The sequence below is a fragment of the Equus quagga genome, chromosome 8 (genome assembly GCF_021613505.1).
Source record: "Equus quagga isolate Etosha38 chromosome 8, UCLA_HA_Equagga_1.0, whole genome shotgun sequence".
Classification (NCBI taxonomy): Eukaryota; Metazoa; Chordata; class Mammalia; order Perissodactyla; family Equidae; genus Equus; species Equus quagga.
Genome location: NC_060274.1, coordinates 34,398,686 through 34,423,734, shown reverse-complemented (window position 1 = coordinate 34,423,734; position 25,049 = coordinate 34,398,686). Strand labels below are relative to the sequence as shown.

Below are 25,049 nucleotides of genomic sequence, written 5' to 3'. Positions count from 1 at the left end.
AGTCGAAGCCTCCTTTTCCATCTTCTATCCCTGGTGTTGTTTATTCTTTCTCACTATAATGTGACTTTGCCTTTTTAGCTCTCTCCTCCAAATGACACAAACGTTAGCTTAAGGCTTTGACATCTATTAAAAGACAAGATCTCCTTCAGGTAGTAATATACTTGATTACTGTTTTCACTTCAATGTGAAGTTTAGTATCCTATCAGCTGAGCCCAAAATAACCCCAACCAAGTTCACCAGTTTGCAGACTGTAGACTAAATATGGCCTTTAGATATTATGTTTGGCTGACCCAGTGATTTTTTTGTTTTGTTTTGTCTTGGTTTTGTTTGGTTTTGTTTTGTAATTGAATTTGAATGACTTTTGGCAGAAGATTCTTTCTCAAATTCCATAGACCCCACCCCTCTCTATTGCCATGAACCTTGCAGACATTTGAGTTTGTGATGCCTGCCCTATCTACTAAGTGGTGCTAGCAGACATCCATGTCTCATTCCCAATCTCAGGAAGAAAGTTTTCAATCTTTCTCCTCTAAATTTGATAAGATTCTTTTTCTGTTTGTATTTGTACTTTTCTGAGATGTTCATTATCAGATAAAGACGATCTTTCCATTCCTAGTGTACTGTCAGTCATTATCATGAATGGGTGTTGAATTCTGTCAAATGCCTTTTCTGTCTCTATTGAGGTGATCGTATTATTTTTCTCCCTTTTTTCTGTTCATTGCTAATCTACATTGCTTGATTATCAAATGTCAATTCAACATTATCTTCTCAGAATATCTCCATCTTGGTTGGGATATATTATCCTTTTGTACAGAGCTTGATTGTGATTGTAATTGTTTTGTTTAGAATTTTCACCTCACTTAAGAGAGAGCTTAGTTTGTTTGTTTGTGAGAGCTTAGTTTTTAATTTTCCTTTTTAGAGAAGGAAATGTCCTCGTTGGGTTGTGGAGGTCAGGGAATTGCTCAGCTCATCACAAAAGTTGGGAGGGGTCTCCTCTTCTCTGAAAGATCCTGACTAAAATGTATGTTATTTCACATTGTGAGAAGGGGTTTAATCTCAAATTCAATTTCTTTAATAGATATAGAACTGTAATCTTCTTTTTCTTTACATGACACTTTGGTGATTTGAGTTTTTCTAGAAATTTGAGCTTTTTTAAAATGAAATGTCAAGTTAATTGGTGTAGTGTTCTAAATAATAGTCTCTTATTACCTTCTGGACGGCTGCACGATTTCTAATGATGTCTCCTTTTTCATTTCTGATATTGTTAGTTTGAGCCTTTTCTCTATTTTTCATCAATTCTGCTAGGAGTTTATTGATTCTATTAATCTTGTTTCAGAACTAAGTTTTGGCTTTATTTTCTCTACTATACGTTTGTTTTGAACTTAATTACTTTTAATGTACAATGACTCAGATATGGCTGCACCATAAAACATAATTAAGGATCCAGATGTTTGTAACTATGTGTAGAATCATCACGAATGTGAAGATACAGACTCTGGCAATCCAGGTGTGCTGTGTAGGTGGCCCAACTGTCACAAGCAGCATTGCTGTCAGTGATGTGGTTTCCTGAGATGGTGAACAGCTCACAGAATCATTCTAATCAAGCCAAATATAATCTTCTCTCAATTTAGTTATTACTGGAAGATTCAGTGTACTTTAAAACTGTACAGAAATATTTTGTGTTAATATAAAAGAAGTTAGGTTCTAGGTAGACTTTTTCATCCATGTAAATATCCAGCAAGACAATGTGGAAGTTGTGTAGGCTATGGAACAATTATTTGATTGCAGGACACTTTGTATCCCTGACCCCTCTCACTGAATGTCCATGATGTTTCCCAATCACTGTGACAAAGAGAAAATGAAAGGCCTCCTAAAATTTTCAAAATGCCCTTGTGTGGCTCTACCAGCCCCACTGACATATAACCACTATTATAAGGGAGAAGTCATATGGTGGATTACCCTCTCTTTTTCATTGTCAGAAATGGATCTTTCTTTAACTCCTCCATCTCCACTGTCATTTCGGGTTGACTACTGGGCTCCACTTTACCCCTCCTGCTGGGACATGCCTGGCTTCCCAGGGCTTGCCCTAACAGAGGCTTCCTCCAGGCTGTGTTCAGTCCATTCCTACTATGTAATAGCGCTTACTTGCCCCCCTACAGCGATGCTAGTGCAAGATCTGTGCCCAGCCTGTGTGGCAGCCTTGATTTTGGTCTCTCTAAAGCCCCTGTGGGCATGCTTCCACCCCACTTCTTCACGTGGGCCAGTGTAGCCTGTGCCTTTCATTGCAACAGGTGGTCACCTCGGCATAAGGCTGCCGCCCTGGAGGTCCCAGGGGATTTTCCAGATCCAAAATTGGCATAAGGGCTGAGCGGAGGCAAAATAGGTCCTGATTGGGTCTGGTGCTCTAGTCCATTACATATTTTGGGAGCGGCACCTAGATTATTTGTGAGTTTCAAATGCCTTCACCCATGCTTTAACCTAGTTTCTGTTTTGTCTCTTTCAGCCCTCAAGTACCTCCTCTTTTGGGCCAACATGGTATCGTGTACCAGTTACAAAACTGGTATTCTCTATGCTAGTATAAAATTCTAGGCTGATGTTAACCCACCAAATTACAGGGGCTGCAGCTTCCAGTCCCTTAGCTAGCTGGGATTTCCCTGCCACTGGGTCCCTGACACTGATGGATTCAACATGTGTTTGATACTGGGGCCCTCAGCTCAGGGACCTGTGACACTGCGTGCACTGAGACAGCTTCCTTCCTCCAAGAATACCTACCCAGATTATACGTTAAATCTTTTCTGATCTTTTCTTTGACACAAGTTGCTGCTTACCTACCAAGCTAGGGGTGAGGCCAATGTCATCAGTAATGTGACCAGGGCTCTCTGCTGCATGGCTGCTCAGGTACTGACCTGACTTGATGAAACTCCTCCCTGTGTTGAAACTCCTCCTTCTGATGGAACTCCTACCAGCCATGCCCCTGCAGACCCAGAGTCCCATAGCCAAGCAAACCATGGCACCAGCTGCTCACCAGGGCACTGCCAAATCAGGATTGAAAAGGAGCCTGACCTTTGCAGGAGTACTCATTTTTTGTTTTGTTTTGTTTTTTGTTTTAGTTATGCTTTCCTCTTTCCTGCTATGACCCAACAGTAATTGTCAGAGGGACATATGTAACCAATTTTAACATAACTAACAAATGGAACATACGTAAATCAATTTTAGCATAAATAACAAATCGTCAACAAATGGTTGGTCAAACTGTCCCTGAGTGTAGGGGTGATATAACAAGACAGGGCTGACCTGGGGGAAGCATTCTTCTATAAAGGATCCTATTTATCCAGGCAGCTGTTCTGGTACCAAATCTTGACTGCACCTACATTGGCATCAACCTTGTTTGTGTGTGTTTCTGCATTTCTGTCACTGTCCTGATCTTCCTGCTTCCTAATATTTTTCTATCCTCTGGGATTCTTACTCCACCTCCCGCTTGCCAGGGTTGCCACTGCTTATCTTCCATCAAATGCAGACAAATCCAAGTGCGAGCAGAGAAGCACATGTGAGTGGTCCATTTGGAACGTTGGTCTCATTCTAACTTTGGCCACAAGCTGAGTCCTCTTGTATGTGGAATGCTGGTCAGTTAGGTGCTTGAGGTAGGTCGTGCCAATAGTGTATCGTAAAATAAGAACATGCAGAGAATGGACTCTGGGAGACATCAGTGTGTATAAGTGACATAGACACTGACTAAAACTTTTCTTTGTAAATATTTTCTTTATAGTTAGTCACTAAAAATTACAGAGCTTCAGTCACTAAAAATGTATTTCTTATGCATAATCATTGAAACCAGAAATGTAACCTGATTCTGAAATTGCAACAGAACATTTTATTCTGGTTTTCTTCATGGGAAATGACTGACTTTGGTAGAGTAGAAATAGAAAGTTAGAAGCTTACGAAGAAGAACCAAAGATGCATAATGCTCAAAAGATCCATTGCAATATTTGATCAATCAAATTTCACATGTAAAATTTAAAATGGCTAGAGAGTATTGTAGCATTGGCTTTGTAAAGAACTAAGCTATATGGGAATTAAACTTTTGGCTGCTCAAAAGCTTTTGGAAATATCTGGTCAAATGGATTGATTCTCAAACGCAGAGATCGTTCCAGACGCCCCTGCGGGGTCACAGTCCCAGACCACACGCATCTCTTCTCAACGTTCTTGTATTTTCTCTGGCTCAGTCACCAATGGCCACACCAGATATCTGAGAAAATTTTTTCTCCTTTGACAGAAAACCTATTCAAGAGGGGTTGTGTACAGAAAAAGTACCTATTTCCATCCAACTTCTGTAGCCTTTTCCCATTAATATGCTGTGTTGCTAACATAGAAAAGTCTGCCATGGAAAGTGAATTAAGTGTTGCTTTTAAGGAGCACAGGCTGGGAGGTTAGAAAGGAGAATTTAAAGCATGGTAAGATACCACTCCTGGGAATTCTGACACATCATATTTCCTTAGTATCAAGATATATATTCAAAACACATATTTAAAAAAGAAAAAAACCAGAAAATTGGTTAAGCACATGAGTCCTTCGTATAACCAAATACTGTATTATCACAGTTCTTAATGTAGATTTGTACTAAATCTCATTGAAAATAGTCACAGAAGTGAAAAAAATAAATTACAGAACATACGTGGTTGGTCAAATTTTGTAAAAATATATTTATTCATGGGCTGGCCCCGTGGCCGAGTGGTTAAGTTGCGCACTCCACTGCAGGCAGCCCAGTGTTTCGTTGGTTCAAATCCTGGGCGCGGACATGGCACTGCTCATCAGACCACGCTGAGGCAGCGTCCCACATGCCACAACTAGAAGAACCCACAACGAAGAATATACAACTATGTACCGGGGGGCTTTGGGGAGAAAAAGGAAATAATAAAATCTTTAAAATATATATATATATATATATATATTTATTCATGTGTTCATACAAAATCCGGATAGAGATACATAAATGCGTAATAATGGTGATTATCTCTGAATGATGGGGTTTTAGACAACTTTTTTTTTTTTTTTTTTTTTTGCTTTACTGGTCCTAATTTTTCCGGAAGGGCCTTGGATTGATTATATAATAAATATGCTGAATACAATAAAAAGTACCATATTTCCCAGTGTCCCAGCCTCTAGTCAATGAAATGACTAGTGGGAATGAAAGTGGGTCCACAGTGTTTGGAGTGGCTTCGTGGCCTTTCTAACTGTTGCCTTACCTGCCAGCTCTCTTGCTTTGAAAACTTCTGTCCTACATTAAATGCTGGATGGGTTGATGGAAAACCATAGCTGGCTTTAGCTTTTACCGTAAATGAAATGGGCTCATTTTATCTTGTAGTCTGAATGAAATTTACGATCTAGATATGGCTGGTTTGTAAGTACGGCATGAGGTTGTGTGCGTTAAGATTGCATCAGAATGGTTTATGCATTTTAATTATTTACTGCTGTTTTTAACTATGAAAGATAGAGATCAGAAAAAGAGGCCCTCGCCAAACTATGAATGGCTGAAGTGTGCCATATTCAGTATTCTGTGTCCGTTAGGACTAAGGCAGAGCTGTCTTTTCTCTAATAGCATAGTCCACTACACTTAACTTTGTATCCCTCTTCGTGTTAGTTAAGTTATGAGGGCATTAGAAGATTAAAACTAGTACTTGAGTCTTTATGACACACTGTTCTACAAACAGCCTCTAACTTTTAATAAACATTGTTTTACCATAAGAGAAAAATTAATCTGTAACTATGGACTTGTTTCAGGTTTTCCTTCAGGAGAGATTGAGCTGGTAGGCTAGGATAGCACCTGGTCGTGGTGTTTACATAAGGAGAAAGATGACTAAGACTCAGATGCCTTGACTCAAAGGTAAGTAGCAGAAGTTGCTGATCATAAGAAAGCAAGTGTGAAAAAGACAATTAACCCACATATTGAAAGTACACTAAAATCCTGTTTTACAGATGAGGGAACCAAGAAATGACAGAGTCAAGATTTTAGACAATTTTTGTTTGATTCAAAACCCACTTTCCATGAAACTATAATATCCTTATAGTTTTACTATGCCTCTGTTAGTATTTCTTATGCTTTGCACAGGGCCACCACATAATAAATGCTGTAGGTGTTTGCTCACTGATACGACAATGAAAAGAAGTGTTTATCATCATATTCACATATATATGGCTAATGGAAATTTTTGCAACATAGAAAAATCCAAAAGACGTTAAATTTTTGTTGCTGTAATTGTGAATCTCGTGTATTCTTTCCTGAAAGGTGTTGTGATACAAAACATTTAAACTTGCTTATTGAGAAGAAAGAAGGCTTCAACTCAGTTTTGATCCCATTCCAAACCAAAGGAACTCTTGTGCTAGGTTTTGAAACAAAGCGCTGAAATGATACATGTCCCTTGCTAGACTGTAAACCACAGTCCCTTAATCCAGATGACCTCAAGGCTTGACCAGAGAATGCTCAGCTGCTTCTTCCGGTTACCTTTTCATGCTGGCTTGTCCTTAATATAGCTCATGCTCCCCAGATGTATCAGCTGCTCGCTCTCATTAACCCTTGCTGGTCTCATAGGCATTAACCCTTGCTGGTCTCATAGGTGACACGGGCTGCTTCTCTGAGACACAGGGGGCAAGAAATATCTCCTAATAGAGAAATTTGCAGATGTTTCAAGTGCCATCAGGGCAGGACAATACCATGCAGCAAAGCTACTGAATGCATGTTTTTATTTTAAATGTTTTATTTTTGAAAATTAAAAAAAATAGAATAATATCGTAAACTCCCCATGTGCCATTATCCAGCTCCAACAAAATGATTTCATATATACCCTTACTCACATCCACCTTCTCAAATTGTTTTGTAGCAAATTCCAGACATTTTATTTTCTGAATAAACATTTCATTATGTAACTCTAAAAGAAAAGGACTCTCTTCTTGTTACGTAACCACAATATCATAATTGTATCTTAAAAATGGTTAATTCTGAATGTTATCAAATATTCAGTCAGTGTTCAAATTTCCAATTATATCTTTAATGTCATAAGTTTTTCTAGTTTGAATCAGGATCCAAACAAGGCCTACATGTAATGATTGGTTAATATGTTCCTTTTACATTTCTTTTTGCCTACTGATTTCCCCTCATCTTTTTTTTTTCCTCTTTGCAATTTATTTGCTGAAGAAACCTGATGGTTTGTCAAGATTGTTAGGATTTTGCTGGTTATATCCCCATAGCAGTTTAACACGTTCCTCTTTCCTCTGGATTTTCTTTAAATTAGTAGTGGGATCTGGAGAACTGACCGGATTCAGATTTGATTTTCTGAAAAGACTCCTCATTAGGAGGTGCTTTGTTCCTCCATCAGAAGAATCTAATATCTGGTTATCTTTCTCTTTTTGATATTAGCATAATCAATGCTCAGTGCCTAATGGTGATTCATTTTGGGTTACAAAAGGATGATGTTCCTATTCTATCATTCCTTTTTTATTTGTTGGCTGAAATACCACAATAAAGAAAATCTTACTCTTATCTACTATCTGATGACCCAGTGGTTCTTTGTTTGTGAGTTTTCAAAGTAATCATTGGTTCTCTAATGTTATCTAATGACTGAACAATTATTTTTTTAAATATCATTGTGAACTCACAGATTGAAATTTATTTGATGTGTTTCAATCTTTTGAAGGTTTTTTTCCTCATTGATCTTCAAGTTGCCTCACCTTTGACAGTCTCTGCAAGTTGATTGCTAAGTCTTTAACACAAAGCTTGTGATCTTTTATAGCTTCCTTGGGATCTGATGTGATGAGAGTTTCCAAGAAGATTTTGTATATTTCCTATCCCAGACCTGGAATTAGCTGGTTCTCCAAGGAGCTCTGACTATTTTCAGAAGGAAACTGGATTTCAACAGCAAATTCTGTGTGCTGGAGGTACTCATTGCTACTGGGTGCATCAGTATTTCTAGGAGTTTTCAGCTGAAAAAATTAGAAAGTCATTTTTTCAAGCAGAAAATATCAGTTTATATTGATACTTCAAATTCGGGACTAAAAGGTCTTCACTTAATCTCTTCTTTCTCACGTGTGTTTTTCCCTTCTCTTTTGCCAAGAATCTTGCTTATGAAGGACACTGGATAATAGGATTATAATATTGCAGAATTATATTTTATGTACGCAACACTTTTTGAATTACAAAACCATCACTACCACCCATAATGTGATTACTGAAAATTGTTTAAAGTCTTTTCCAGCATTTTTTGTCCTTAGGGCATATGTTATTAGGGATCTATCATCAAAAACTATTTAGTTGGATTAGTTTCTGTATGGTTATACCAGCAACCAGTTACTCATTTAGATTCATTTATCTCGTTTTAATTTCAATTTTGGGGGATTAAATTTTTTGTTATATAAAATTCCTACATGGTTTCAAAGTCAATGCTATAAAACAAGACGTATTCAAAGATGTCTACCTTCTATCCCTATTCCTACATCCTACTCACTCTGTACCTTTCGGGGAGAAGTCGACATTAGGATTGGTACGTATAACTATTACATACTATATTTCTTCCCTTGTGGGAAGAATAAGGGAAGAAATGATGCTGCTTTTCATAGTGCTACTTTTATGCATAGTCCTTCAATTAACTATATGCTAATACTCACCAACAGTCCTTAAATTGATATATCTCCAGTCATTTTAATTGTTTTAAGGTTATTTTCTAGTAGATACCTCAGAGATGACTCAGGGGATAATGAAAAGAGTTTGACTTTACACTTAAAAAACAGTTTATCTGAGTATAAAATACTTGGCTCAGATTATATTTTTCAGTTTACCCCATAAGGGATAAAATGTTGCTATTGAAAGTTCTCGACAGTTTGTTTTTCTTTCAGTTCTATGTGACTTAGACTTTTTGTCCAGATGTCAAGAGAATTGACTCACTTTCTTGAACAGTCAGTAATCTCATTAGACTCTTCTCAGTGGTACATAGTGCACCTGTACAACGTGTATTTTCAGATATATAGTCCTCGTTTTAGGAACGTTTGTTTTTAATTATAGATTTTTTTAAATATCTCTCTCATTTAATGCTTTGATTTTCTTCTTTGAGGACTCTTATACATATGTTGTTTCTTCTTTTCCTATCTTCCTTAAAGTTGAATGTACCAGAGATTTCCAGAAGGCTGATATCTGAATTGCACCTATAAAAAGCCTAACTTTGAGTGATGATTAAATTGTACGGAACATAATCCAAGGATAGAAGTGATTAACAAGAGGTGAATTGAATGCGTGTTCTCTATAAATGTGACACCCAACAGGCTGCCTGTGTCCTAGTAATCTTATGTCCTCTTATTTTCTTAAGTGGCCAAAATAAGAAATTAGATGAAATTTACTATTGCATTTGAGATTATGCATAGTTTCCAAAGTAAAATAAAACAGTCTCAGGGGAAATTATTTATAATTCGCTGCTAGGCAAAGCTTTGTTTTCCCTGAGAGCTATGTTTCCTTTTCTTGATGAGAGTCATCATAATTAGGCTTTCTATTTCCCCTTGGCTGCTAGGAATCCAAATTGTGGCTCAGTCTTGCAATAATAAACATAATTATGCAGAGATCCTTACTGCATGCATGTATTCGTCAACGTGGTCCCAACTTTTACTTCAAAGGTTTTTAAACTTTGATGTCAAAGGACAAGCTTGCAGAGAAATTGTATACAAAATTTTGTTTGAATATGCATTTTTTTTCTGGGAAAGTCTGGACATTTCATCAGATTCTGATTCTAAAAGGCATCTGTGATACAAAAAGAATGTTAAAACTTCTGTTCTTATATTATTTAATTTCATTTATAAAATAGAAACTTCTGTTCTAGTTTAATTTTAAACTCTCAGTTACTTACATCAAAATAAATTGCTTACTTTTGGAATCACATGAAACATTTTTTATCTTGACAAAATGTAATTAATAATGAACTAATGAATTTACAGTGTAGACTCTAATCACTGAAAATCAAGTCATGCCATTTACAAGTCAAGATCGTGTAATACTGGAAAAAAAGCTAAGCTCTTTTTCTACAATTATTATTAAGGGTCTGATGAAAAGTCATTGCCTGGGTTCACTAACTTTGGAAAGAAGGCTAGCATTATATGTGGTCATTCTAAATAGTATCCCCCTTAAAACAGGTTGAGACACAAACCACTTCAATAAAGTCACTTACTATTTCTACATAAGCTAGTTTCATTTTATTTCTTCTCTAAGTTTCTCTTCCTCCTACCATTGCTTTGTGTATTTTTGTGCATGGGTAAATGTCTTGCAGTCTTTTGGTAAATATTTATCAAATTGGTCGTATGCTTGTTACCATGTAACAGATGCCTCTGAAGAAATGCTTCATCCACTTAACTAAGAATTAAGAGCTGCAAATAGTTCCCTTGCTTGGTGCATAAAGATGAAATATATTGTAAGATAGAGTGTTTTGTAGAATTAAAATAAATAGTAAAATTATATTAATATAATGTCTATCTGTCTATCTACCTACCTACCTACCTATCTATCTATCCTAGTAGGGTGAAGAGGTAGAAAAAGGCATACAGTGCTTGTTAAATCAAAGCTGACCAAACTCAGGAGCGAAAAATTAAGCTCATACGTGGAAATCCAAAGTATCTCAATTAAATGGAATCACTTATCTAGAATGCATTCATTTTTTATTTTGCCAATGATTTATTTTTAATTATTTGTGGCAATTATTTAACTCTTTTCCTAGCATACAATAAGTTTGTAATTCTGTGAACAATAGATTGGCATTTAAATAAAAAGAGTTTTGTTTACTTGAGAAATAAAATTAACTTCTTCCGATTATGAACCTATAGGAAATATGGTTGCAGTTTACATTCTTCTTGCAATTGTCTAAGAAGTTAGCATTATGTCTAAGAAGTTAGAATAATTTCTCCCTGTTTTGCTATTCTTAATGCAATTGGATTAAATTCGAGAATTTAGAGAATTTAGATTTGACTTGACATTTCAAAATATTTAGAGGGGGCTGGCCCCGTGGCTGAGTGGTTAAGTTCCCGCACTCCGCTGCAGGCGGCCCAGTGTTTCGTTGGTTCGAATCCTGGGCGCGGACATGACACTGCTCATCAAACCACGCTGAGGCGGCATCCCACGTGCCACAACTAGAAGGACCCACAACGAAGAATATACAACTATGTACTGGGGGGCTTTGGGGAGAAAAAGGAAAAAATAAAATCTTTAAAAAAAAAAAAATATTTAGAAAGTGGCTGATGATTAAATGTTGAAGGGTAATATACATTATTTTCCATGACATGAATAAAAACATCTAGATGAAATTTCCCAAATCATTTGCACTTTAGGCAAACGATCACACAGTTTTGATGTGTTGAGTTATTCAGTCAACAAGAATTAGTAGTTAACTTGCAATTTGATGGACCTGAGATGAGGAGAGAAATATCTGAGGTTGGAATTTGTTTGTGTGAATGTTTTTTAATAAATTGTGGAGTCAGCTTAAATGCCTAAAGTGGATTCTGACACTGACACTCTTTTCTTTTTCCCTGCCGATTCAATTCACAGAGCCAGTGGCACTTAAGTGGTCAAATAGTTAGGTTACAAGTATTTATTAAGGTAAGCAAACCCTCACCCGTTGCATGTGGTCAGACATCTGATTTTAATTATGGGAGAGGTGGATAAACATTGATGCTATGGTTAGATAGAAGCTGGTATGCCTTTTCTAAGCTCATTAGAGCTTATAGCTTGCCAGTTTACACACACAGACACTCGAGGTCTGAAATAAAGATTTGTTTCTGTATTCTTTGTTTCTGTATTCTACTGATTATCTTTTAGAGAGATAAGTGCAGCTTCAAATGTAACCCTAGATTAAAAAAGCAAAAAATACAAAAACAAAAATTGACTAGCTCTCAGGTCACATTCTCTCACACCCACCCTCCAGTCCCAACCCCTAGGTCTAACTGGAGCCATGTTACTCAGTTATTTATCTCCAAATCACAACCGTATTTCTCTACCACTGCACATTTTCCCTAACTGAGCTCTAACACCTGCCAGAAACAAAAGACCGAAAACAACATCAAAGAAAACCCCACAAAGGTTTTGTTTAACTTCTCTTCCACCTCACCTCCCATCAAATGAATTCCTTAGAGGGTGCATCATGATTAGTAATGCCAGTTTTCAGTAGAACCGCTCTACTAATTTCACAAAAATCAGAATCATAAAGATAGAGGATTGAACACCATTCACATGTTCTTGTTTCTTCTGCATTTTATGCTATCATTCTAAAAAGTAAAACTGATTTTTACTAATGTGTCATCATGACATATGAAGCACGTCAGGGAAAATTTACTTTAGTAAACAGTTAACATTTTACAGTAGCCTCGCTGAGCTTACCGCTGATGTTAGTTTTTCATATTTCTTTTTCCTCAACCACCATCAACTTTATTTTAAACTTATGTGCTTCCTAAATAGAGTTTGGATGACTTTTCATCTCTGTTTTCTACTTCTCCTTGTTTTCTGTAGTCTCATTACCCAAGATAAGCGAGGACAAAGTTTCTAAAGGTTTTGTGATATTGATCACCTCTTGAACTGAGGAAATAATCAGGAAATATATTCCACGCCCCTTTGCCTCTGAGTAAAACCAGGTGCATAACCAACCATTACTGAAGGAAGACTCAGGATCCCAGAGACAGGTGACCTGTGGTTACAGGCACCGTTTTAGAGATCAGACCAGCTCTGAGTTGGCAAGCTATTTAAAATATATCTGTTCTACAGATTCCACCTGCTGTATGGGGTTGTTTATATAGTTCTGTGTAAAAGGTATCAGTGGGAAACAACTAAACTCCTATTACCATGGCTAAAATTAATAAAACAGCAACAAACACTTGCCAATATAATACATGTTTATTCCCATCTTGGCATCTGTTTCTTGGAGGACTAAAGTGTGGATTTCACTGTATGTAAATTATAGTTCCCAAAAAAAAGTCATAATGCCTGGCATATAGTAACAGCTCCATAAAATGCGATTTTTGATAGCTCTCAAATGCCAGACGTGTTACTCCTATGCAAAAATGACAATGAAAATATTACTTTGACAGCTTTAGTTAAGTAGTTGCTTAAGAATTTCAGTGTTGTGTTTGAATTAACTTTAAGTACACTTTGGTCAAAATAAGGAGCTTAAGGATTTCCAATAAGAATTCAGTATACTGGTGAATTTAATGACGCTTTAATAGTTTTAAACGAATTATTTAAATAAAAAATTATTCAAAAATATTCAAAAAGTCTTTTTTCCCCTGGAATTAGTTAGAAAACTGTTTAAATATCCAGAATCTATCATTTGCATGTTTTGCTTCTTTTCAAATTTCAAAAGTAATACATTTGTGTTGTAATAAGTGAAACAACATAATACAGTCCAGAAATGGGCAAAGCTAACAATCACCCACCCCTCCCTAGAAATCAGTAGGAGAGATCCACCTTGTTCTTCTAATTTCTATAAGCCTACGTATGCACATAGGATTCTATACAAATCCTATCATAGTATGGATCCTTTATTAGTCGTCTTCTCCCAAGTTTGATTTTCTGCTTACCTCACTTCCCCTCCCCATCCTTCGCTTTCATTGCTGCTTCCACTCCCTGGATTATGTATCCTTTTGTGATCCTATGTATATACACATTGCATACACTTTTTCGTAATTGTTTACTTTACAAAAATATAATATTAAATACTCTTCCCTACAGGTCATTTTCCTCATTCAACACAATTTGGAATACCCCCAAGCCCCATGTCAGTTCGCATAGCTTAATTATTCTTTAACAATAGTTGCTAATATTGCATAATATTCCACGAATAATATATTGAATCATTTTCCATTTGATTGACATTCATCTTGCTTACACTTTATTTTTTGCCACTTTAAACAATGCTGCAGTAATTTTTTTTTTTTAAAGATTTTATTTTTTCCTTTTTCTCCCCTAAGTCCCCCGGTACATAGTTGTGTATTCTTCGTTGTGGGTTCTTCTAGTTGTGGCATGTGGGACGCTGCCTCAGCGTGGTCTGATGAGCAGTGCCATGTCCGCGCCCAGGATTCAAACTAACGAAACACTGGGCCGCCTGCAGGGGAGCGCGCGAACTTAACCACTCGGCCATGGGGCCAGCCCCTGCAGTAATTTTTTTATATATTTCCTTTTATATATTCTGATACCCTTATACCCATAAGATAGAGTCCCAAAAGTTAGACTGTTGGACTGAAGTGTATGCAAATTTCTAATTTTAATAGATATTGTCAGGTGTTTTCCAAAAAGACTGTAAGCATTTACATATCCACGTTTTTCACCACACCCGTGCCATCAATAGATATTATTGCTCATTTTGTCTTTTTATAGTCATATCCAAGTTGTTGAGAACTGTCATAAGACAGTTTCTGGCTCTTGGATAACTGAGTAGCCTTTAACGACTAGAGGTAGGAGGGAACTATGACTTCTTCGTCCCAATCTCACAGTGATCTCTTAAATCAAAGCCAGTCTCAAACCTAATTTTTTGCATGTACGTTTATTAGCAAGCAGTCACCCAAACGATCTAGCTGTTCCTCTAAGCAGTCTAAAGTCCCTACTCTCTGTCCTTACCACAGTCTCAGAGCACCTTGCTTTAAAGGTTTATCGCAAAGGAAATGCAAGAAAAATGTTGAAGCAAGACGCTTCTTTTCATTCTTACTAATTTACTAGATGACAAAACCCTGCATTAAGTGGTTGCTGTGGAAGAGTGGGACCCTGGTGGCAAATGGAGGTCTGGTCCTAAGGCTTTATTTGCTGCAAAAGTGTTAGAATGTTAAGCTCAGATTCCTTTACCCTATTTGTGAAAGTGCGGAGGAGCCCACACTAATCTTCCTTGCTAATCACATATCTTGATCACCACTCATTTCACCATTGAAAACTCATTTTTAATCAACAAATGCAATAGTGGAGATTTAGACCTTGCAATTTAACGTACTTTTCATATTCACTTCTAGAGAGTAGACACCTTATAGGGTTTCTCAAGGGCTAACTAACCCACCATGGAGTGTGAATTCAGGATTAGTAAACCTTAAATGTTAACTGACTTCTCCAGACTGTAAATTGAAGATAACTTACACATAATATGGTCCAAATTGAAATATTTTAAAGTAAATACAGACAGTGTAGTAGGTATAAGGCAGCAGCTTTGCTGCTCTTCCCATAGAAAATAGCAATAGAAAGGAAAACACATTTCTCTATTTTATCAAATATGCTTCAATGATTTAAAGGCATCAGTAGTGGGACCACCATTGGGCTCCTCCTTACAGGAGGAGATGAGAAAAAAAGACAGCAGCCAGAATCCAGCAACTGAGTGGATGTGTTCATGACCTCATGGGTACAGCATTAAATGCTTAGAGAAGGAAGCCTTATTGCTTGCAACCTGCAAATGTAGACAAACTGTTTCTGTATCACAATGTTTGGTATTTTCGCAATTCTTCCTAATGGTCAAAGCAGTTCAGTTAGGATTCAAAATACCCAAGGCTGCACTATAAGTGGTAACAAACTGATTGAAACAAATTCTTTTTCCACAGCCCATACTCATATTTCTTCAAAGGAGAATCTGAAGGCACAGTTACAGAGCTGGAAATAGTTCCATCATTTTCCAAAGTTTGGAAAAATATTCAGAAGACACACTGATATAATTACTGAATTTAAACTGTAGGTCTAATGTGATAAGCATTTACAGTATGCCGGCATGAAATGCTTTCCCAAAGGTGACAGAATCACTTTGAGTAACAGCCATTTGGTTGCCTTTGCTTTTGACTGTGTGATGGGAGCGTATCGTGGTCACTGCAGTCTGATAAATGACCTTCCCATCATTCTCATTTTGTGGGTTTAGGTCAGACACCCATATTGTGACTTGGTTGGTGTGGAGGCTGGTGTTTTACTGTATTTTTAGAATATTTAGTCTATTTAGAAAGTTTACATAATTTTGGTTACACTGACTAAAGTGACTAGGAGTAAAAATAAGATTGGCCTTACTAAAACAAACTCTTCTTGCATTAGAAGACGGCAATGTGTGCCAGTGTTCATTCAAAGTCCTTCTGATTCTGGGTTTGGTGCTTCATATTGCAAATAGGGGTGCTTGCGGATGAGAGAAAAAAATCTTGTCTCTGTTATTGGTAGGGACAGAATATTCCTGAAGGGCAAAATGAAAAATGTCTTTTTACCATGCCACTTGATCTAGACTAGAGATGGCAAGTAAGTTTTATTTATTTTGCCAACTCTAAGGAATTGATAGTGGCTCCCCAGAGCACTCTGTAGAAAGGAATTGGGAGAAAAGGTTGGTACCCTGATAGAAAAGATGCTAATTCGTTAGTGATAACTGCCAAGGACTGAGTGTGAGAGGAGAGACAGAACATGAGTAACATATCTGATATTTCTAGACTAGTGGAAAGTGAGAGGGGTATGGTCAAATACTCCATTTCGAGTTGATATTCCCTGGGTAGTTTATACCACACTTCAAATCTACTGAATCAGAAATTCTCTATGAGCTGGTTTTTAAAAATAAATTCTCTAACGGGTGAAGGGATAAAGAGGTATGAGCTTTCAGTTATAAAATAAATAAGTCATGGGGATGTAATGTACAGCACAGGGAATATAGACAATAATATTGTATTAACATTTTATAAGGACAGATGGTAACTAGACTTTTTGTGATGATCATTTTGTAATGTATATAAATGTTGAAGCACCATGTTGTAAATCTGAAATTAATATAATATTGTATGTCAATTTTACTTCAGTAAAAAGCTCCAATATTTATAGTGTATAAATATATAAAATACCTTTTCACAACTATTACACACACATTAAAGAATTCTAATTTGTAATTAATTTTAATTAAAGATTAAGAATTTCAATTAGTTAATTTTAATTCTTTTAAGAATTGTGCTTGAATAGTAGAGATGAAGCCAATTTTTGCTTAATAGTTAAATAGCATGTTAAGAATATTTTTTAAGATGGGGTTTTAGTGAAGATTTAAATCACTGGAAAAGTATAAAGAAATGTACGTAGATGAGCAAAATATATGAGTGTTAGTCTACATTTATAGTCTGAAAACCAACAAACACCTTCCCTGGCCAAACTTGTGTATATCTTGTGTATAAATTTTTAGACACTTCTCATTTTATTATAAATTGTTTTTTAAAGATTTATATTAATGTGGTAAAAGATACCTGCTCGTGTCTTTCGTTTCAAAACTGGAGGATTTACTTTTTCTTATTGGTCTGTAGGGTTTCTTTATACATTCTAGACAGTAATCCTTTATAGCTGTATAAATTTCAAATATATTTTTCTAGTTTGTGAATTAGTTTTTCATTTTGTTCATGGGGACTTTTGATGACAAGAAGTCCTTAATTTTAATATAGTCAAACATTCATCTTTCCTTTTATGGCTTATGCTTTTTTGTGTCTTGTTTAAGAAAGCCTTCCCAACCCTGATGTGACAAAGATACTCTCTTATGCTCTCGTCTAAAAGTTTATAGTTTTGTCTTCTACGTTTGTCACTAATCCACTTGGATTTTAGTTTTGCATATAGTATGAAACAGTGAATTTTCACAACACAATTACTGAACAGTCCATCTTTCCTTCAATGATGCCTGAGATCCACTCTCATGATTCAAGCTTTCGTCTACGTTTGGGTCTCTGTTCAGTTTTCTATTCTTCTCCATTAGTTGTTTATCTGTATTTTTCTGTTGCAAAGGTATACATTTAATTTCCCACATCTTTAAGATAAGTCTTGATGTCTGATAGTGCAGGTCCCTCCAGCACCACCACCCATTTCCCAACTCTGTTCTTCTTAAGGAGTTTCTTGATTATTCCTGGATTTTTCACTTGCATATAAATTTTAGGATCAGCTGCTCAAGTTCCACAGTAAACCCTTGTCTTGGCTTCGGTTCCCTGGGAAACAGACTCTGAGATGGGAATTTATGTGCAGAAGTTTATGTCCTTGCAGTCAATACCTGAGAAGGAGTGAGACAAGTAGGGTGGGGTAGAGGGAGAAGTTGAACCGTGGTGCGGGTTCATCAGAGGCCTCGGTGGATATCATGGGGAGCTCTGGAGCTGGTGGGCTCTTCAAAGACGTCCCAAATTGGGTAAAGGGGCCAGGCCTTTTAACCCCCACATCTACCAAATGTTGCATCTGGACTACTTCCACGAAGAGAATATGATATCACATTGGGTAAGGCAGCTCCCTTCGGCCAAAAGCAATTCTTCCAGAGAGAGTCAACTATAACCTGTCAGCAGTCAACACTCCAGGCAGCTCGGGGAATGAGTGCCGTGGTGGATTTGGGTGCTGCACTACAGCACAGGGATTCTGCTTGTTCTCTTTTCTGGGGAAATTTACAAGAGGAAGTTTGGTGATTGCACCTAATTACTCAAGTAACTAATTACTCAAGTTACTCAAGCTTGTAACTCATAATTCCCCTTCTCCACCACATTTTCTAGATTCCCCTCACCCCCTACTAGCACTTCTGTTGGTCACAGTGACTTACAGAAGGCATGACGCAGCCCCTTATCCCCTAAAGATCTGATCTAATTATCATGGCCTTCTTAGGATATGGCTCCTGCACTTGTCCGTTTACTGTCAAAATTTGGCAAGGGAGTTGCAAGAGATGATATAGTGGTTCACATAGGTGCCAAAGGTATTCTTCCTTGTCTGCGTCGTATATCAGCAGCCCCACCTCCTCCTGAAGATGATTAAAGTCAGTTATCCCCTTTTCTTGTCTGATTGGGCAGTACCTGTAGTTTAAAGCTCAATCAAACTCTAGCTGTTTTCTTAGTGGAAACACTCCCCATCTGGGGACCAGGAACTCTAGACCTACAGGTTGCAGAGATATATCCTGGAGGATGGCATCCCATCTTTTTAAGGCATCATTCTCAAGTCGATGCCTCAGCTGTACCTTCAAAAAGCCATTCAGTTGCTCTAGGAGGACACTATATGCTTGGTAGTGTTCTGTGATACGACCAATTGGATCCCATAGAAATGTGTCTATTGCTATACCATCTTGGCTGTAAAGTGAGGCCCTTGGTCTGAGACAATGTTAGGTAGTGGTCTCTGTTCTGTGTTGGCCAATCACTGTATGCCTTCAGTTGTGCGGGCCAAGGTCCTGCAGGCAGGAAAGGAAAACTATACTCACAATATGCATCAGTTCTAGATGAAATAAATGGCTGCCCCTGCCAAGGGTGAAAGTGGTCCTGTCTCAGTTTCCTAGGGCTACAGTAACAAACTGCCACGAACTGGATGACTTACAATAACAGAAAATTCTTCTTTCACAGTTCTTCAGGCCTGAAGTCTAGAGTCAAGGTCTTGGCAGGGCCATGCTGTCTCTCATAGCTTCTTGTGGTTGTCAGCAATCCTTTGTGTTCTTTAATTTACAGCTATATAACTCCCATCTCTGCCTCTGTTGTCACATGGCTGTGTCCTCACATGCGTTCTCCTCACTGTTTGTGTCTGTCTCTGCGGCTCTTCTCTCTATAAAGATACCAGTCATTCTGGGTTAAGGACCCACTCTACTCCACCTCATCTTACCTTCCATCTTAACTACATCTTCAAAGACCCTATTTCCAAACAGGATCACATTCACAGATACCAAGTGTTAGGATTTCAACATATATTTTGGGGGGCACAAATATATCTTTTGGGGGACCACAATTCAAGCCACAACAGATCCAGTGTAATCAACTTGCCACCAAGTGGCTGCTTGTTCTCTGTGAGAGATATGCTGAATTGGGGGGCTCAGGACTGCTTTCTGTTGCTGGCAGGCTGGTATCTGGTGGTAGCAGTAGCTAGACTAGCCTTGGTGAGTAGGCACACTTGTTGTTGGACTCCTGCGCAGCCTCCTTCCCTGCCACCACAACTACTTCGTTCTTGAGTCCATTGTGCTGGCACTGAGGTGACCAGTGGCAGAGGCTGGTGGAGGCCAATTGTTTACACTATTCTGTCTATTGACTGCTTGGTGAATGCTCACTGATGGGTATTATGTAAATTAAAGACACCGTGTATCTAAGGCTGTGTCAATCTGCTCTAGCAAAGATACCTTATCTCTTGGTGGAGTTTGCAGTAGACTACTGTCATCCACCAGGATCCGTCTAGTTTCTGTGAGGGCCCCAAAGGAGAATTAAGTGGGTACACAGTGGAGACCACCACCTCTGCACACTTTAGGACTTGAAGGGTAGTGCTCATCTCTGGCATCTACCCCCCATTCCAAGATGCAATATTGTTTGTAATTACAGTTTGGGCCAGAAAAAGGAGAGAAGTTTCTGAAATTTCAACATGGCCTTCCATGCTGGGATAGGTGTTATTCTATGGATCAAAAAATAAGTGTTGGGGCCGGCTGGGTGGTGTAGTGGTTAAGCTTGTGCAGTCAGCTTCGGTGGCCCAGGGTTCGTGGGTTCGGATACCAGGCACAGACCTACACACTGCTCATCAAGCCACGTTGTGGCAGCATCCCAAAAATAGAGGAAGATTGGCACAGATGTTAGCTCAGGGCCAATCTTCCTCACCAAAAAAGTAAATATAGTAAGTATGAAGGTTATGCCATCTACCAACTATACTGTTTTCATTTTAACTCCAGGGCTGGGAGAAATGACCACTGACTGAATCCATGGACTCAATGGACATTCTGTGAGCTGGACCTGGGTCAGGATTCCTTTTATTACCTCACTTCTTTATGCCCTCACCCTAAAAGGAGGACCCTTGACACTTTGGGCCAACTCAGTCCCTGTGCCCAATAGTCCTCAATATGTTTGGGTTTTCCCCTTTCCGCACTGGCAAATGGCTTTCACATACTTTTAGGAAGGACTAGGAAAGTTACTACTGAGTGCTATGATGGTTTAGTATCCTATCTTCTAGTCACCCCACCTCTTCTTAAGCCCAATGGATCGGGATCAGGAAAGCTTCCATCTCTCAGGCTCCTAGGAAGACTATTCTGTTAAATAGCTCCGCGGCTGCTCCTGGCTGCCACTCTAACCTCCATTGTTTGTGATAACTGTGCCCACCTCCATTCTGATGGTTAAGCCACATCTCCTGGCCTCTAGTATTTTGGGATCATCCTCATTGCCATCTGTGAACCCAGTTCTGTAACTGCTGTTCCAAGCTTAGAGAGAAAAGCTTCTTAGTGATGTTGGTGCCTCTCTCATCAGCAGATTCTTTATTTTGTAATAAATGGAATGTCCTCCAGGCCCCTGTAGAATATAGTCAGCTGATAGGATTTTTGGCCTTATATACTATCTCCACTTTTGAATGCCACTTCTGTGAACTTTTTGACCCCTTCCTCCACTCCCTGCTGTGGCAATTCTGGCACTTCTGCTTCACTTAGTGCATGCTATTGGTTTTTCCAGGCATCCAAGAGTTATCCCAGCAGTGCATTAACGTTGTCTCCTGGGGTCCTCGCTAAGGGATTAAATCCTGTAAGATAGAAATGTGCTCTCAAATCAAAAAACTCTCTCTTATCCAATTTATGTTCTGACCCACTTGATCCAGCGCCTTCAGAATACAGTTCCCTGTGTCCTCAGCCACCTCCTGCTGATACAAGCTGACCAGGCACTGCCCCTCCACAGTGCACCCTACAACCATTTCAGGGTTTTCCTTGGAAGTTCAGTGAATCTATAGCTTACTGTAGCAAAACTGAGTCTTTACAGGAACAGGTTCTTTTTCTCCACTTGTTTAGGTCATCTGTGATGATTTTTATCAAAATTTCATAATTTGCTCCATTAAGGGTTTGCACGCCTTTCAATAGAATTATCCCTAGGTATTTTTTTATTTTTAGTTGTCACTGAAAATGTCCTTCTTATTTATTTATTTATTTTTCTTCTTCTTCTTTTCCCAAAAGCCCCCCAGGACATAGTTGCATATTTTAGTTGTGGGTCCTTCTGGTTGTGGCATGTGGGACGCTGCCTCAGCATGGCCTGATGAGCGGTGCTATGTCCGCGCCCAGGATCCCAACCCACAAAACCCGGAGCTGCCGAAGCAGAGCACACAAACTTAACCACTCAGCCACGGGGCCGGACCCTAAAAGTGTCCTTTTTAAAACTGATTTATAACTGCTTATTCCTGACGCAGAAATACAACTGAATTTTATATACTGGTTTTTGTATCAAAACTTGCCAAACTTTCTAATTAGATGTCTTAATTTTTCTGTAACTTCTTTTAGATTTTCCACTGTAAGATGAAAATTATATCACCTTCAAAAAATGAGACTTTTGGTTCTTCTTTTCCTTCCTTATCATGTTTCTTTCTTTCTTTCCTGCTCCATTGCACTAGCTAGATCCCACAGTCAATGGTTGAATAGAAGTGATGGTAAGAGTCATCCTTATCTTTTTCCTAATCTTGAAGAAAATGCTTTCAACATTATGTCTTTAGGTTTGATGTCTGCTACACATTTTTTTGTTTGTGTGTTTTTGTTTGCCTTTTATAAAATTAATCAAGTTTCACGCTTTCCTAATTTGCCAAAATATTTTTTTAAATCATGTATGGATATTGAATTTCTTAAAATGCTTTTTCTGTATCTATTAAGACAATCATCTCCCTTTCTTCTTTTAATGATGTGACAAATTATATTAATTGATTTTATATTGTTAAACCAACATTGCAATCTAGGGATAGCATACCTTACTCATGATGTGTTAATTTCTTATGTATTGCTGTATACAGATTGCTAATATTTTATTTAATTGCTAACATTTTGCATTTTTGTCCAAGAGTATGGTTGTTGTATAATTTTTATTTATTTGACTATTCTGATCAGGTTTGAACATGAAAATGCTGGACTCATAAAATTAGATGGGATGTGTTCTCTCTATATTCTCTTGGAAGAATTTTGTGCAAAAACTGAAATTATTTTTCCCTTGAATGTGTGGTAGAACCACTCTGTCAAGTTGTCTGGGTCTGATGTTTGCTTTGTGGGAAAATTTTTATTTACTTTGAATCATCTTTACTCAAGGAAAATATGTATTTCTTGGTATTTTCTGAGACACTAATTCACTAGCAGGTGAATCATAGTACTTTTACCTAACCAAATTATACCAGCATCATTATCTATGAGGGAGAATATACTTACTAAATTTCTACCAACAGTGGCTAGAAATTACTGAATATTTCTGCTTCTATGGCAGAATTCCTGGCATCTCATTAGAAATCATTTCACAATTTATAGTGTGTAAAAAAAGTAAATTGTCAGTGCTGTCTATATATTTTATAAAACTAGGTTTCGAAGTAGTGACATTAAGACAGCTTTCTAACCATGAACAAATTTCCTGAATGGCAAACCTAGTGTGGCATTGATGTTGATTCAACCAATTTTCAGATTCTTTAATAATTCTTACTTTTGCATTGCTTTATTTTCCTTTCACCGTTCTTTGGATATGTTCTTTCAAGTGAGGTAACTACAGCTCAACTCCATTTCTTGGATTTGATTAGACTCCATCAGCACCACTGTCACCTCTCTAGATTTAGATATAAATCTATCATTCTGACTTCTGGTTTCTGGCCTGACATGTAAAAAACTTGAAAGTCATCACTCTTGTTGTCACAACAAGAAAAAAGCTGAACAAACTGGAAAAATCAACAGCTCTTCTTAGATGCGTCAGGGAAGTGGGGTCACAGGACAAAACATTTGCCGCAAAAACTAGAGAGAGAGGCAGATAGTGACAGTCAGCTTATGGGAGCAGAAGCCTGCAGCTGGAGCCAGTACTGGTAGGAACACCTAAACTATAATCCACAAATTGCTGGAGGCTCAGTATGGATATACTTCTCATTTTTTTAAGTTTTACCTCCAGGAGCCCCACTAGGTTCTCAGGGTAAAGATCAGAGGAAAATCCCCTCATGCTTCTTGCAGGGGGAGGGGGGGAGGGGAAAGCAATCATTTTGAAATACACCCAGAGCTCTCTGCTCTCCTTAATAAAGTCCTGCCCTCAAGGGAAGCTATTTGCTAGAGCTTAACTGACCTGGAGAAAGGGAAATCTCCGACTCCAGCCCCCTCTAGCCTTCCTGTCTCACCTAATGACAGGGCAGGGGTGGGGGAAGGGGGGAGCTTAGAAGTACTTGTGAGAGTCAGGCCAGGGCACAGGCTGGCTAAAAGACAAAGACCTAAGCATAAGACTAGAGTGATTCCCCTCACTCCACATCCACCACCACATCAATAGGGCTCCTGCACGGTAACAGTGAATTATAGCTAAAAGAACTGCAAAGCTCAGACCCTATTTAAGAAAAATTCTCTCGGGAAGCCCAAAGACAACAGGGGAGACAAAAACATGGACACTAAAGGAAATTTTAGCTGCTGACACCTACAGCTACAACAAACATTAAACAGCCTGACTCTTAGATAAATCCATCCATCCTAATATTGCATTGAATTTCCGTGGTCACTCAGATGTTGACTCAGAGGAGCAGTTTCGACGTTATGTTGTTGTTTTATTTTTTATATGTGGTGCTGTTAAGCCACATCCTACATTTTATACAATCCTTTTCAACCTAGGTGCAGGATCTTACATTTAGCTCTGCTTAGTGAACATTCATGCTTGTTAATGATCAATAATATTTAAAGGTTTCTCGGCTCCCCCTTGACATTGTCCATTCCATGGACATCTGTCATTGTCCATTCCAGTTTCACATCATCTGAGTTGGATTAACATATCCTTACTAACTTTATTCAGGTTTTGATATCTGTTAAGCAGCCCTAGAAACTTCTCTCCAAGCCCAATCAACCCATCAGTAGTTCTCTTACACTTAGTCATCTGTAGTTATCCTTCGTCACAACGATAGGAACTTTCTTCCAGAAAGATGTTCTCAATATACCTGGTAAAAAAGCTTGCTGAAGTTCAAGTATAATGGGACAGTGTCAGTAGAGTATAAAATCAGCAAATTTCAATGTAGAAAATGACATCAGTTTAGTGTGGCAAAAATGTACTGATTTCAACATTTGGCAACGTCAACTTCCCCCTAATCAGATTGCTGTTTTTCATTTTCAGTAATGAGTAAGAATAAAGCCACATTGGGTCTT

At 38.0% G+C, this 25,049-nt stretch overlaps 1 long non-coding RNA gene across 8 annotated transcripts in view; it reads left to right on the top strand.

Moving 5' to 3' along the window:
- The window catches only part of LOC124243573 (uncharacterized), a 164,233-nt gene that overhangs the window by 102,655 nt on the left and 36,529 nt on the right, over positions 1–25,049 (top strand). For 7 of the 8 annotated variants that reach the window (XR_006889709.1, XR_006889714.1, XR_006889713.1 and 4 more), the window contains 3 exons: positions 5,776–5,878; positions 7,782–7,926; positions 20,625–20,689. This is a non-coding gene — a long non-coding RNA (uncharacterized LOC124243573). The remainder of the gene's footprint in view (positions 1–5,775; positions 5,879–7,781; positions 7,927–20,624; positions 20,690–25,049) is intronic. The other variant, XR_006889708.1, reaches the window with a different exon arrangement.